The 16,182-nt window shown below is 40.6% G+C and overlaps 1 protein-coding gene across 1 annotated transcript in view; it reads left to right on the forward strand.

Moving 5' to 3' along the window:
- Positions 1-5,097: 5,097 nt before the first annotated feature.
- The window catches only part of CDK18 (cyclin dependent kinase 18), an 86,037-nt gene continuing 74,952 nt past the window's right edge, over positions 5,098-16,182 (forward strand). The window contains exon 1 of the mRNA XM_088128451.1: positions 5,098-5,336. The gene's annotated coding sequence lies outside the window, so the exon portion shown is untranslated. The remainder of the gene's footprint in view (positions 5,337-16,182) is intronic.

Consider the following 16,182-nt stretch of genomic DNA (forward strand, 5'->3'; position numbering starts at 1 on the left):
TTCCAGCTTTGCATCATTATGATTAAAGAGAAATGTAAAGGACTTTTCCTCCCAGCTTGTGTTAAAACAAACACTTTTGCTCATTAGACTGAAACTTCTATGTTTCATCTAACAATCCGGACCAAAGGAAATAGAAGCAGACTTTAAATTAAAAAGCAGTGACACGATGGGCTCATCTTCATGTTCCACAAACCATGGCATGAAGATGCTTTGCTAACTATTTTTAAATGAGATATCTTCATGACATTACTATCATCAGTTCCACAGCCCACAAAAGAGGCAGCTTAAATTTGTTTTTAGCTGTTCCAATTTTAAAATAGTGTTTTCCCCTTTTCTCAACACAGATCTTGCTGTACAAAGTACCTACAATATTTCACTGACTATGCTGGGAATGCCACATCTGCCCAGTTCCTATTGGCTACTTGGCACAATGCTCCATAGACATTTTGGCTTGGACTGCAAGAGAGATCAGCCATCTGCAGAGTGCCTAAATAGGCACTGCAAAGTGCTTGTCAAGCCTGATGTGTGCTCTTTATATACATGAGTTTATTGCTGTTTTGAAGGAGGCTAGTCCGATTTGTTCAATCCAGGTTTAATGGTTTTTTGAAAGGCCACTAGTCTGGCCCTTAAAAAACAGGACTAGTGCCCCCTGGAGAGATTCAGACTAGGAATGAAAGCCAAGTTCTGTTAACTGTGTGTTACAGGATCTATTTCAAATAAGCGCATTACATGTTCTTCTGCCAAGTAAATGTTCATATGGCTAACTTTCTACCTTTTTATTACTTTGTGGGGAGAGTGGTATCATTTTGCCATGCTGGCCACAGCCATTCATTACCAGCACTGCTATTCCATTGAGCTCTTATGGATTTGGGATATACTGGAACTGGATGAATCCGATTTCTGTCTATTTCTCCTTTCAGCCCAACTGACATGTTTCGAGTACACAGAGGTGCACAGGGTGAAGCAGGAGGAGATGTCTGATGATCCACAAAACTCCTTTACCACATTGATTACCCATCACTTGGGCTATTTCCAAATATGGATCTACCTGACTTCTGGAAAAGTGCTAAACTCATACCCCAAAATAGCTCAGCTAACAGGGCATGGATGGGAGTGCAGGATGAAGTGGGAGGGAGATTTCCTGCAGCAGGTGAGTTCCATCCCACCTTTTCATGTACCCCTTCTTTGCTCCACTCCCTGTCAGCTGGGCTATTTTTCAAAGTATCTTTCTGTAAGAGGCTAGGGTGAGGCTTGGAGAGTCATGGAAATAATGTTAGACAACTAAGAGATGAAACAGTTGGCAGTTTATGTCATAAATGGCAACTTAGCCCAGGTGGCAAGAAACCTGAAAGTAATGGCTCAAAACATTCCAAGAGTCTCCACCTTAATGAATTCACTAATAAATAAGAATGATTTGACAAGATTCTGTATTTCCCTAGTTCTAGCATTAAAGAGACTTTGCTATGTCTGCGCAATTCTTGCTTCCTTGATCTCACCCAGCTGCGCGGGACTTGACACTGTCCCAGGTAGCAGCCCACAGTCACCCAAGTCCGCTCCAGGACACATTAAGGTTAGCTATTGGGGTGAGGTGGGGTGGGGTATTTGTTTTGCTTTTCCTGTCAGCAAGGTGACAGTTGGTAGGCAAGAAATGCAGACAGGGAAATCCACCAATCACTGCCCTTAAATTACCCCACATGAAAACTAAGGACAGTACCAGGTCACCAGACTCATCACCAAAGACAAACAGAGCTCAGCCATCAGGACAGCACAATTTATGTCAGAATACTTTTCTGCTAACCCAAGGACTGGAGGAATAAACATTAATATAGCCATGAGGAAGAGACCTTCTGAATTCAGAAAAAAATTCTGAAAGGATTTTTTCTAAAGCATTTTGATGAGTTGCAATAGTATGTAATGAAGAATAATTAAATATGTGTTTATTTCCAGAAAGTTATGAAAACTTTTATTGAAGCCTTGAAATCAATACATGATGTGTGTGTGTGTCTGTGTTTGTGTGCATTAGTGTCATATTTCTTGGCATCGTTCCTGGCTTTCACACATAGTAAACCTGATCTCCAGGCTTCTATTCTGCACAAAGAACCCACATAAATCAATAAGAGTAGCCATTGTATAAGTTATCTCTCAACACATTGTGGAAAATGTTCTTACATATGCACTGCACTCAGAATAAGAATGCCTGAATAAGGTTTTGTTAGAGCAAACTTAGCTATGACATCCATTGTCAGAAAGTAATCAGTGTTCATGTACAATAAGAATACATTTACAAAGCAAACACCAATAAAAATTCCAGGGATGGTTAGGGGACATGCTACTCAGTTTGTGTCTTACTTGTTGACTTCTCGTTGGCATCTGGTTGGCCATTGCAGGGGCGGAATGACTTGGTTCACCAGATGGGCTTCATCAGATAGATCTATACAATAGGCTTCTTCCTATATTTTTAACCCTCCCCTCCCATACATATACTTTACCATTTGGAGAGAGTATACCCTCCACTGAGTTTGGACGGAAATCTCTACTGAACTCAGAAAGAGCCATTTTCGTAGAAGTGAAATCCCTTCTCCCAGCTGCCTATTGCTTGGATGCTGTTTGCTTTTTCAAACACTAGCAACTGATATTTATATTAATGTCCTATCTTGTTTGGTTTTATTTGTATATGTATTAGTTTCTATGCATGTTTAGAATTAGTAATTCACATACCTAAAGTCTCCCAGCTATGAGGTATTATTTTTTTTTCATTTTTTTTTCAGACATACTTTTTTAACACCCACTATTTTCTAAAGCTTTTGGAATGCATCAATAATCTTAGAAAGAATTATTAGAGGCATAGCAAAAGGAGGTCTGAAAACACCCCCAAAATGGGTCATTAACAGCAGTAATACAAAAAATGAGAGGCAGTGGTAGAAATAGTTTACAGTTCCTTTATTAAATCCTCTTATCCAGTTGCGTTCATTTTCAGCACTTCTCTCCAAGATGTCTTTGAACAGCCAGCCCTTTCTGCATGAGCCTGCAAGTTCATCTCTCTTACCTTTGCATCCATTCTTTCCAAATTATAGTCTTAAACTATCATTGCAGTAGGTGATGATTACTATAATTTTTAATTTCTGACTAGTAGTTTGGCCCAAAAGCAGTTCCTGTGATACACTCACAAACTGTATGCCCAAACTTGTTAATGTCTTGCAAAATTACTTCTCTTAGGCTGGTTTCTAGAAATTGACTATTCTGAAATCAAACCATTTACTTATAGCAACATGAGGTTTGCCTGTATAATCCAAAGTGATGTTTCTGAAGGAGTCCTTGCCATACACTTCATAGACACTGCATAAGAAACAGACCAATACTGTGTTGATGAATCCATTCCCTTTAATAGCAATAGCAGGCACAGAAGGACATATGTGAGAGCCAGTTTGGTATAGTGGTTAAGGCACCGGGCTAGAAACCGGGATATGGTGAGTTCTAGTCTCGCCTTAGGCACAAAGCCAGCTGGGTGACCTTGGGCCAGTCACTCTCTCTCAGGCCCAGGAAGGAGGCAATGCAAACCTCCTTTGCCTCTTGGCAAAAACTTTGCCAAGAAAACTGCAGGGACTAGTCCAGGCTGTCACCTGGACACACATACAAGGACATACATATGCATTTTCCTTGTTCTTATTCATTTTAATTAACAAGAGTTAATAACAGATAGGACAGAACTTTGTTGCTTACATATTCTTCTCTCTTTCAATATCACCTACCCTATTTCTCCAATTCAAAATGAATTTAAAACAGATTATTCTGACAGAAAGAAAATATTCACTTTTTTGAGAGTAGTGAAAGACTGGAAGGCATGAGCCCAAATATCTTTGATTTTAACTCTACTGGTTTCTCAACTTAGTGTTTTAGGGCTGGCCCAAGACATCTTGCTATTTGAGGCAAAGGACAAAATGCTCCAACAATTCCACATACAGAAGCCAGTTGGACCAAATCTATTTCAGCATCCTTTCCTGTACCTGAGGGCTGCAGTCTAGCCCAGGGTACTTAGTGCCAACAAACAGCCTCCTCCAACACCTGGTCACATCTGGGCAGTGTGACCCAGTAGCCGAGTCCGCCCTCCAGATTGTATGTTCCCATTCATATTAATGAGAGTCCTGGGATTCTCTTCATTTTGATTCACTAGAGATTCTTGTATCAATCTCTGAAAAGGCATCAGTGTTGCAGCTCTCAGACTCATGAGCTGGTCCTCATGATGTTTTGAGTTTCATACCCCTTTCTAACAGATACAAGTAAGTCCTCAGCTGAATGTAGGCGGGCATGTTGCAAGGAAAGAAAGTTAGGTAAATTAATTGGCCTTGGAAAGGGCACAGCCACAAAAACAGCTCTTGTGATTCAAAGTCGTCTATGTGGGCTGTGACCACTCTCGTTCTTTTGAATGTTGCGCTGCAAAAGGCAGATGAGAGAGTACATTGGAATGTTGTTCTGTGAGAGGAGAAAAGGTCCCTGTGCTCTAAAAACCTCACCCCCGGTTGCTTGTTTTCTATCTGGGTGACATTAGAGTCCGGCAAGAATGGGAGATGGAGGACAGTAATTAGTATGTGAATATCCTGTATCCAAATTAGGCAAGGTAGATGATACGTTGGCAGGTCTTACATTGCTGGCAGAGGTTCTGATCTTCTTCTGCTGTAAGTATGGGACAGGTAGAAGGAGAACAGGGCAGCTTCCTGGATATTGTATTCTTCGATTAGGTGAAAACAAAAGATCCCTGCCTCTAATCTAATTCAGAGTCTTAATTTTTACAACGGAGCTCAAAAACGAGTTCCTAGTTGAACCTGGGTATTTGTATCATTTTCTATCACGATCACTGATTAAAATATCTTCCTCCTTCCCCCCCTTTTTTTTTGGTCTAATCCGTTTTACGCCAGTGGGCACCACCATAACTGCGCTACAACTGATGAAAGCTGCATCTGTTGAATTCCTGCCTTTTCTTCCAGCAACAAAACATGGCCACATTGACACCACAGGACAAATCCCGCGCCGTCCACGCCCCCCATCCCTCCCTCCCACCTCAGGAAACTACGGAGAGGAGGGACCAGCGCAGCGTGAAGTCCTCTGGCCCTCTGCGGGTGGTAGCGGCGGGGTCGCTCCGCCCTTCCGAAGCGCCAGGCTCAGGTTGATCTTGGAAACCAGAAGCCTCCGGTTCTTCTTTCTCCCCGGATCGGACCCGGTTAGGGAGCGTCATGAATTTCTGCCGGGAGGCGTGGACGTGGGACTTCGCGTCTTCTTCTTAACGCCCAAGGAAAAGAAAGCCGGCGAGGCGTGAGCGAGCCCCTCTCGCCAAGCATCGGGTAAGCGGGCGCCTCCGTGGCTCCTTCCCTGGGGCGGTTTGCTTTCATTTCCACGGGGTTACAGTGTAAACAGAGCAAACGCGGCGGGGGGGGGAGAGGGAGAAGAGGAAACGGGGTAGCTCCTTCAGGGCCCTTTTCCCTCGGGCTTCCTCCTTATACCCCTCAGCTGTTCTAGAGGGCGATTTTCTGCGGCGCGGGTGGGTGGGCGCGCGAGCGTGTCGCCAGGAAAGAAAGTTAGGTCAGTCAGGCGGCTTTCAGAAAGAGCGTGGCGACAAAAACAACTCTTGTGGCTCGAAGACATCCGCGTAGGCTCCGACCACTCTCGTTCTGATGAAGGGTAATTCCATGCCTCTGTTGTTGCGCCGCAAAAAAATAGGTAAGAGGACCTTGGAGGGTTTTTCTGTGAAAGAGAGGAAGAGATCCATGCCTGCAGAAAACTAGTGCGTGAGGAGGATTACGCTAGAAACTTCACCCCGGTTGCTTGTTTTCTGTCTGGATGGTATTAGAGTCCTGCGAGAAATCTACATGTTAAAAACTACAAGGTTTAACCACTGCATCCTGCATGAGAAGAAGGCAGTGCCACTGGGTTTATCTTCAGATGTCCTGGTTTATTCAAAATCATTTCCACCATAGAAGCCTTGGGCCTTCAGACTATTGTGTAGCACCAGGATCTCATTTTCACCTTGACACCTCCCCTCTTTTTTCTGTTATATTACCTGGCCTCTGATTCCTTCACCCCAATGGACTTTTATCAGGGCTGTACTTTGACCTTCTATAGGAGGAAGCTATCAAGGAAGAGGAAAGGAGAAAAGCTTTGGAAATGTAGGATGTAATTAATTCAAAAGGTGTTTCCCTTTTTTACCTGCTGCCTGTCATATCCTAGCAGGGGTTAATCTGCTGGATTTCAGTATAAGGTTTTGATCATGTAAACAGTTTGCATGGTTCTAGCATCACCAGAGCAGTAATGATTTTTTTTTCCCTGAGTAAATGGAGAATTTGTGTTTAAAATATTTGACACAGTTGTCTTCATTAGAGTTGACAGGCTCCCCACATTGGAAGTGTTCCTGCATATTAGAAGTCCTGAGCAGCCAGACTAGAATTGGAGCCAGCCAGGGATGTTTAAACCAGCTCCTTACTCCCAGAAACAAAGGGGAGAGTGACTGTTGCACATGGATGAGGGCAATGGTGGCATTAATTGTGAAAGGGAAGGCAGAGTATCCTCCAGTCTCAGACTGCTGGCATTGATTTTTATTTGTGGTTTCTACCAGCCAAGCGAGTTGGAACAACTAGCATGTTGCTCTGAGGGTGATGAAGTAGCTACTATGAGGATGGCAAACTGTAATAAAGTTGAAGAGAAATATATCAGGAACCATATTTGGTATAGAGAAGGCAGTGGAACAGAGAAATATATCAGGAACCATATTTGGTGTGAAGAAGCTGAGAGGGCATTTTAGGGGCCATGTAAGAAAAACATATTAACACACACACACACACACACACACAAATTGGAAGCCAAATAGGCAATTAGTTCAAAAGGTATTTCCCTAGGGCTGTACTATATATCTGAGCAGCAAAAATCAGAACAACTACTAGATGGCAGCAAAGAGTTAAACATTCACTGTATCTCTTTGCAGACCAGACATGATAGCCACAGATTTTCCAGTCATCTTTGAACAGTTCAAAAAAGCAGTGCTTTTTTGGATTTTTAAGTTAAACAGCAAACTTTTTTTTCCTAAACATCTTGCTTGATGTTCTTTCATAAACTGAGATCATATGTGGTGTTCTTTGCCATCAGAAATGGAGATCAGTTGTGCCATTCAGAGATAGGAATGATATAATTTTGTTGTAACCTTTGCCTTTATTTCAAGCAAGGAGCTTCAAGCCCATATAAAGATCTGCTTGCTAAGGTGTCATGTTTTAGTATGTGTTATGTGGGTCTAGCCATTATGGCTTATAAACCATGGTTTATGGCCGAGCATGATTTAAGAATCCAGATAATTGGACCTTCTAAATAAACCATGAAATAGTATAAAGTATTAACTAGGTTATAATAATCCTTTAAGAATATTTTACCCCTGTTTTTACTATGCAGAAATATACATAGGCACAACTCTGTGTATACTTATTGGAAGTATGTTCTTTGAAACCAGTAGTGATTGCTTAAACATAGACATGTATAGAATTTTTTTTTTTTTTTTTTTAATCCTTCTTTTCTTGAAGCCCTTTTACCCATCATAGCAAGTGCTGAACAGGAAGTGCTGTGAGTGAAGAGAAGCATGCTCCATTTCCTCAAGTATTCCACGATGGACTGACTCTTCTCCTGCCTTGTTTTTCATACTGGAGCGCATTGGGGCTGGTGTTCTGAATATATTTCATCTGTCTTTGAGCTCAATGAATGGAAAACTACTCAATGTTTTACGTAATGTTGATAAGTAGTAGCAGCAGCAACAGTTGTAGTTTGCAAGATCCTTACAAGATCCTACCCTGAGCCGTTCAACATAAAAAGAGAACCAGAATTATTAGCCTTAGGCCTTGGAGGAATGCTGATAAATAAAGGCTTGTTCCAATAGAAGAGAATATATGTAGCTCAGGAGTCATTTCAGTCTTTCATTCATCTCCTGAGCTTATTTATAGAGATGAGAATAATTAAGTTTGAGGCTTGTTATTCTAGGCCTAGGATAATTAATTCCATTGGCTAGGCAACTTTTGATGCTTCAGGTATTGCTGAACTACAAATATGATCCCATTCCATCAGCCATACTGACTGCTGTGGCTGCTGGGGATGGTAGTTCAGTTCACATCTGTTACAGTACAAGCTGCCTATCTCTGCTATGAATTATCATTACTTGATGCTCTCATTAGCATAAATTTAAACATGTAACCTATCTTTGTTATGCTGCTTTGTAAAAGAGCTGTTTGCCTTATATACTCTCTCAGCTTCAGTGAACTAGTGAGTTATCCCTATAGTTATTCTTGGATACTGGCAAATTGTGTTTCTTAGCCAGTATTAGATTCAGAGCCCCAAGAGAAAGTTGCTATCCTGAGCAAATTCAGAACTGGACTGAAATGCATAATATAGCAGCAGGCAGCTTTGGACCGGCATGTCTTCTGTGCAAACAACATTGAACGTTCGCTCTGCGGGCTACTGTGATGCCTGTGTTACATCCAGTTAGGCATTTGTTCTATATTTATAGTACTATGCTTTACAAATCCATACGAGTATTTTAATACACAACAGCTATTTGTATTCTTTTCATTCATATTGGAAACTGAAGAAAACTTCATTTTCTTCCATTTTATTTCCTTTAACGCAAATGGTTTAAGCATTGCAGTAACACGTCCCACAGTTAATTCAGAGTCCTTTATATTAGTTAGCAAAGTAGTTCATATGCTGTAAATAGCAATGCAGGGTAACTGCGTCCAGTATAAAAAACATAAGATTTCCCTGATGTTCCAGGTAGAGCTTTAAAATAGAAGTCACCCCTTTAGAAAATAGACTTATCTTCAATTCTTACTTACTTTTCTTTTATTTTACCAAAGTATGGTCAAGGGCTTTATAACCCATTATTGTCTTTTTTTTAAAAATCAGAATGACAAAAAAATGCATCATCTATAAGAGAAGGCTTTTTACCCAGGCATTTGGCAACCAAAATTCCAAAGCCCCTGATCCTCTCTCAGAATGTCTGCAGAAAATTGAAAGCCCCATTTCCCACCAATTTAAAGTAGGGAACAAATGAAACTGCAGCAGTAATCCTACAATAAGTAATTCATAGTTTATTTAAAAAAATAATAACAACAACTCCCCCACATTGAACTTCATATCCCTCACCATCCACCAAGGCTTAATGCAGCTCTTGGTCATCAAGGATTTCTACCCACTGCTATGGCCCTTTTTGCAGCCAAGTTAATTTATAATCTGTCTATGACATTTGGCTATTTTATCTTTGCAATCAGAGATCCCATTGAAAATAATACTGTGGCCTTGTCATTCCCTTTGGCTTTGTCAAGGCCATGGTATAGGAAGCTGGGCCATGGTGAGCCAAGAGTGCAACTTGGGGACTACATAAAAATATACCAGCAACAGGAAGAGTTTATTGTTCAGATAATTTTCTATGCTAAATTGTCCTTCCAAGTAGTACAAAAGTCCAGTCACCAGTATAGGTGGACTCAGTCATGAAGTGTTTCAGTTAGTAAGATATTCCAAGTTGTAATTCCAGTAGCTAGAGATCCAGTGGTTAAAGTACTGGACTGTCACTGGGGACATCCAGGTTCAAGTCCTCTCTCAGTGATAGAAAGTCATTAAGTGACTTTGCTTTCTCTCAGCCCAGCTTACTTCACAGAACTGTTGGCAAACCATTGGAGAAGGGAACCCTTTATAAACCCCTTAGAGCTCCTGAACAGAAGGTGAGATATAAATGTAATAAATCAATAATCATCAGGGAGGCCCAGCTACATGTAGTACCAAATTTATCAACTTCTGAGTCTCTGTCAACATATTTGAAGATCCAGGAAACAAACAAAACATTGAGGGGGATCTCTTTTTTCCCCTTTGGGAAGAATATTTTCCTTTTGGCCTTCCCTTTTATTGGAGGAAAAAAACTGGAAAAAAAAATCTTCCCCCAAATTCATTTCTGCCTCAGCCTTCATATCTTTAACTCTATCCCTGATAGAGGCATGCAATACCTTTAAGGAGTAATAGACTATCTCAAGAGTGTCTCATGTTAATCCTCAAAGGTACCATAAAAATCTATAGCAAAGAAGAAGAAATCTTCCCTTCATGCCTCCTAAGACTGGGCACCCTACACCACTTGCTTGAGTCCACATTTTATTTAATATCTATCTAGTATAGATAGATAGATAAAACCATATAATCATGTGAAAGTGATATTTCAGATATTGTTTGATAATTTGATAATGATAAAAAACATATATCCATATATCCAGTGGATCTGCTTCCTCAGATCTTCTTACAGTGCACTACCATTTCTTTTGCAAAAGGAAATGAAAAACAGAATATCTGCTCTAGATGTTGTACAGTATGTTGATCTTAGTCCTGCAGACAATTAGGTTTTGCTGAGCTATCAGTACACTAATCAGATGCAGCGTTTTTTTTAAAATTCCAATCAAAATTCCTTTTTAGGTAGTCTTTCTCTTTCTGTCTCTTGTTACTTGTGCAAATCTACAGTCACTATTCCAAGGCATTTGGAAACCAGATGACTGAAGAGAAACTGAGGACACTCACTACATGCAGAATGCTAAGTTTTAGTTGAATGGGTTGAATGAAATATCCTAGAAGGTAGTTTAGTTAGTTAGCTAGTTAGTTAGTTCTCTAGAAAAAAAAATCTCTGTATTAAAGAAGGAACTACTCATTAAGAGTTTAGTTTGGGCCAGGGTTTAACGTTCAGATTTGTTTCCTGTACCAGAGTTTCACAACAGTGTATATGAAATACAATAAATATGAATACTTCTAGTACATGAAGGTTAATTTGGCTCAATATTGAGTGCCTTCACCAGTCCTCACATATTTGGGAACAGATGGAAGATATAGTTTACAGGATTGTTTGACACCTGAATTTTAATTTTATAGCTGGAAGACTGAAGCTGATACAAAAGAAATTGTAATACAATCGCTGCAATGGTGTCCATGTAATTAAGGTAACCCTGGATTCCAGACCAGATTCTGCTGGAAGCAGAATGCTGCCATCTGCTGAATATGATAAACCCCAGCCTTCCTCCAAGTCTTGGAAGGTGTAGAAGAGATGTCGATTGTCCTTGCAATTGTGCATATTTCATTCTCCAGCTTCAAAGGTTAGACTCAATGTTGCTGAAATACATGGAGTGTCTTAGCACTTAAGACCAAACCAGAAAGTTCTTGCCATCTTTATGACTCTGGAGCTAGAAGGGATGGCAGATAGATCTTATGCCTCTGGATTGCTAGAGTGTCTGAAGTGTCTCAATTTTAAACATTCCCATTTCAGTGCCCCACTGGAAGCTGGGGGTCAGAGCATGTTATTGTTCCTGGTAACTTGGTGTTGCCAATAAAACCAGCCGAAAATCATAGACCTCTTACATAGATATGTGAAGTCAGAGTCACATCTAAGTGTACTTCTAGATGATGGGATCTTCATATATCATGAATGTTGAGTGTCACAGATCTCATGGTGCTAAAGCTTGTTAGTCCAGAGATTGCCATCATCTACCAAAATCAAAGGTTGCAATCCAAAATGATAATGGCTATTAACCCAGTATGATTAAACTATTTGAATTTCTGTGAATGAGAAAAATTGGTATTTATAACTATTATCAATTTCACAGACACTTTTGTTTTATAATTTTCTCAGGAATGGAAGAATAATGAAGGTCTTTAAAAGTAATGCAGTTTGCATGTCTCTCTGCCACCTGCCTTACTTTACAAACACCAATTATTTATAGAAGATGTCTGGAAGTAGCCATGCTCAAGTAGGGAGATGAGTAAGGCCAAAGTTGTGACAGTTACTTTTTCAGTAGCCTGGGGAGAAAAAACGGGGGGGGGGGTTACAAAATAAGTATGAGGAAAAGGGAATACATTGTCTCTTATATTTAAATCCTCCATATATGCACATCTTGATGTACCCAATTTGCTTCAGTAAGACTGAAATTAACTAAAAAGCATTGTGAAGAAATCAGGAACAAGGGAAGACTTTGATCTAATGTTTGAAATAAAATAGAAGTAGGAATGAGCATGTGGTTCTGTAAGGCAGAACACATGAAATGTATCCACTAAAACACAATTGAGGAATGTTCTTATACAAAAAAAAAAGATATTAGATAAAAAAAAGAACAGAGAGAATGGGGATACCTGCATAAAAAGAGCCACTCTGACAAATGTAAGTAATCGTTATAGTCTATCTGTCAATTGCTAGAGTAATACCTACACAGTTGAAATGGCTCCAGGCCATTCCAGGCCATCCATCAAGATGTGAGAAGGATAGCTGTGTTTGATATTCATATGTTCCCTGTTTGTATATACAGGAAAGAATGAGAATTAAATAACTTCAGAGGAGGAGAATGGTTAAGGGGAACACCAAGTTCCCCTGCTATAGCTTGGCCAAGCACTCCCTTCCCTTTTCTTGTACTGATAACAGGGAAGAGCCAGTTGGGGAAGAGAAATGCCTAAATTCCAGAATTTGAGAAGGGTTCAGTTCATCTAACAAGTGGGCCCATTTTGGTCTAAGACAGCTTCAACCTCCATTTGAATAGGAGCAACCGCTGTTGTCTGTTTACACATATCTCCTTTGGCCCTGATGGATCTGTAGTTAAAAACCTATGAATGGGAAGTCTGTTTCAAGTGGTGATGTGGAGAGGGCAGCAGTGACTACATTCCTCCATTGGAGAGTAGAGGTTGTTATGGTCTGCCTCCCTTACATCTTCTGCAATGCAGGTGCTTAAGTAAGTTTGACCTGTCAGGCCAGTCTGTTTCAATAGGTGGATTGACTGAAGGTGCCATCTTGCCCTTCATGTCAAAGAGCAAACTATCTTAGGCTAGCTTTGTTTGAGCTGAGTATTGCAAACTTTCCTAAAGCTTGCATTTCACAGCCTGGGAAAACTCAGCAGTATTTCCAGTGTTGTACTAATACACTTAAAGGACACTTCAATACAGTGTATTCTCACTCAAACTCTCCCCTCTCCCCATCGCTCAAAAATCAGTCTGAAGCTTCTGCCAGCTTCAGAACGCTGAGAACAGGCCAGGAACACTAGGAGACAATCTGTCCTTCCTCCAGCTGAGCAGTAGGAGACTTCAAAAAATGGAACTCAAACAGTATCTCACATCTGAGCTGCTGAGCTGGAGTTAGAAAAATGTCTTTGTCCCCACTCCACACACACACAAAAGAAAGTAAAGTTCTAGTCCCATTCCTATTAAAATATTCAGCACATGCTGCATTTTATACCATTTACAAAAACAAAATGAGCAGTGGTTACCAGGTGGAGGAAAGCAATACTGTGTGTTTTCTTTAAAAAGGTTCTGCTGGCTATGATGCAGGAAAGATAGCATGGTGACATTTTTGCAAGCAGGTGCTTTTCACAGTAGCTCTAACCATGATTGTAGTTTGTGGTGAAGAGCATCTCTGTGTGGGTGTTGAAGGTGAGAGTGTAATTCTGTATCTTGCATGAGCCCAGATGCAGCAAGATGGGGTTCAGTGAAAAGGCAGGTTTTTGTTTTCACAAAGATTGTGAAATTGATTAGAGATTGGGTTTGTTAATAAGGTTGCCTGCATTCTTTCCCCAGCATAATTGCAATTTCCTCGTAGGCGAGGAACTAGGAGGTAATGAAGCAAGAGCAAAGCCAGTAGGAAAACAGACTGCCCACAGTCTCCAGAACTGCATGGAAAAAGGGTCCAGCTTTCCTCCTGTTTCAGATAAACCAATATGGTGCCTAAACAGCTAGTTCAGCCCTTACGATGAGCTAATGCCGTAAGGATGGCAAATCCAGTGGCAATTCTGGAATGGCCCAAAGAGACTTAGGGAGAGAAAATTCTTTCAAGAGTACAATTTAAATACTCACCACTGTCTGCCATAGCAAGATATCTGAGGCCTGTAGATCACTGTTGATAGCGCTAAGTCTTTCCTTCTCTACAGATCTTCTATAACCCTAACTTGTGCTTCTTTCAGAAAATTGCACACTTTCCTCTGGCTTTTGGTTTAGTTAGTGGAGCATCTTAGCTTTTAGCATTTGTTATATTGTGGATGGTCGATATTTCACTGCTTCTAATTTCATTTTAATGGACTATCTTGACTTTTGCTTAATTGCTATTGCCAGACACCACACTAAGAATGTTCACCATTGCATTATATACAACTGTACAACCCTTGCACTATGCTGAGTGGTTTAAGGAGGTTTTTTAAAATAGTTTAAAAATGTTGATGAAAGGCTGAAATTTAAAAAATGTTATGAATTTTGGCATGATTGAAAAGCATATTCTAACAGATCTGTTGGAATTGCAACTCTAGAATTTCCAGTTAGAATGGCCAATTGTAATCCTGATGTATCTGAAGAGGACCATGTCAGGGAAGACTGTTCTAATGGTATCTTTTAACATAAGAGGATAATAATTCATTTCTGAATTAATGTATGTGGAAAAAAGTGAAAATGGCTGGCTGTATATAAAAGGATGTTCTTGCCTACTTTGTTATACAGAAGTGAAAGTTGAGTGTGTTAGGACAAATATAAAAGTAAATTGAATGTAGTAGGAATGGGGTACTTAAGAAATGTGTGTGGTTAAAAAGAGAGAGAGGGTGGTGGTGGTGAAGAATGAATTATGAATTAATGTGGATTGAATACAAAGTGAATGATGAATATGAAAGAAGTAAATTGAGATGGCCTGGTATTATAGAGAAAATCAGTGAGGATCAAATTGCAAAACAAATATATGAAGGAAGAATGAATGGGTTATGAGGAAGAAGATCAAGAAAGTTGTAGTTGGTTGAGAGAGAGGTAAGAAGTTTAAAGTGACTTAAGGGCATGGTAGAAGCAATGGAGAGGTATATTGAATGGTGTTATGGTAGACCAGATTTAACTGTTTCTTTTTCTTATCTCAGGGATTTAATTTCTTGGGCTTACTACATTCTGCGCATAAAGTTGCTTGCTCCAAAAGGGAACAGTGTTTTGGATAGAAGTGTTTGTAAGATATCTTGATTTTTTTTTTTTTTTTGAGTTGCAATACAGACAGTCCCCTACTTATGAACTTTCAAGTTGCGAACTTTCACCAATATGAACAAGATGGATCCAGAAGTTGGGAGAAGGAAGAAAAGGGTTAGTTTCCAGCACACTGCAAACAACCCCTTTCCTGCCTTCTCCCACTTCTGGGAGGTTGGCGGTTTGCGTCGGAGTTTACAGTGCGCTTTGGGAGGCTGCAATCTTCAGCCTTCCTCCTGCAAGGCCTTGCAAAGGGCCAGCAGTTTTGCCTCCTGCATAGCCACCCCCTTCACCCAGGGAGCTACCGCTGCCTCTCCTGCCTTGCCTGGCACCGAAGCACACTGCACCCCACCAGCTTGTCCCACAGCGCTCTTAATAGTCTGAGGGCTATCGCTTCTCACATTGGCAGCAGAAGACAGGGCTTCTCTGCCCACACCACTGCCATGCCTCCTGCCTCCTCCTCTTTTTTTTTTTTTTTACTTTTGACAGTACTTTTTACTTGGTTGGACTTACAAACAAAACAGACTTATGAACAGCCTCTTGGAACATAACCTGTTCGTAAGTAGGGGACTGTCTATATTGAAATCAAGCCCCCTCAAGTCCTACCTCACTGTGGTGGGGTTTCTGGGAGGGATGAGCAAGGAATGCCAGGAGTGTTGCTAAGGGTATATAATCTCAGCAGGCTCACCAAAGGCGTGAAGGTCATTCCAGCTGCCCGCTAAAGCAGGCAGACGCATATATTTAGCAGCAACGATATAAAAAGATGCCAAAGGTAGAAGATCACTTTAGTGACGATGGCAAAGGTGTCATTTCATACTGTGCAGAAGAAGACAATGGTATATACCCTGTGTTTTTACCAAGAAAACCACATAGATAATATGAAGTGACTGACAATATAGTGGCAGTTGTTGGGCCCCATGGGTTGGATGGCATTTGACCTGCTACTGAGGAAGAGTTGAGGATCTTTCAGAGTACTAATGGTGTTTATGATGTGAGTAGATTAAAGCCTTTGGGTCATCTAGTTACTGTTATTGCCATGCAAAAAAAAGAAAATCCAAAGCTGAAAAGTCAGAATTACCATGGGAATATGGAACATAAGCATGAACCCAGGAAAACTCAACACAGTAAAAGATGAAATGAATCAGTGACACATTGACATCCTAGGCATCAGCA

The sequence above is a fragment of the Python bivittatus genome, unplaced genomic scaffold (genome assembly GCF_059951505.1).
Source record: "Python bivittatus isolate LINGU-HERP-01145 unplaced genomic scaffold, Pbiv_v1 ctg000700_np1212, whole genome shotgun sequence".
Classification (NCBI taxonomy): domain Eukaryota; kingdom Metazoa; phylum Chordata; class Lepidosauria; order Squamata; family Pythonidae; genus Python; species Python bivittatus.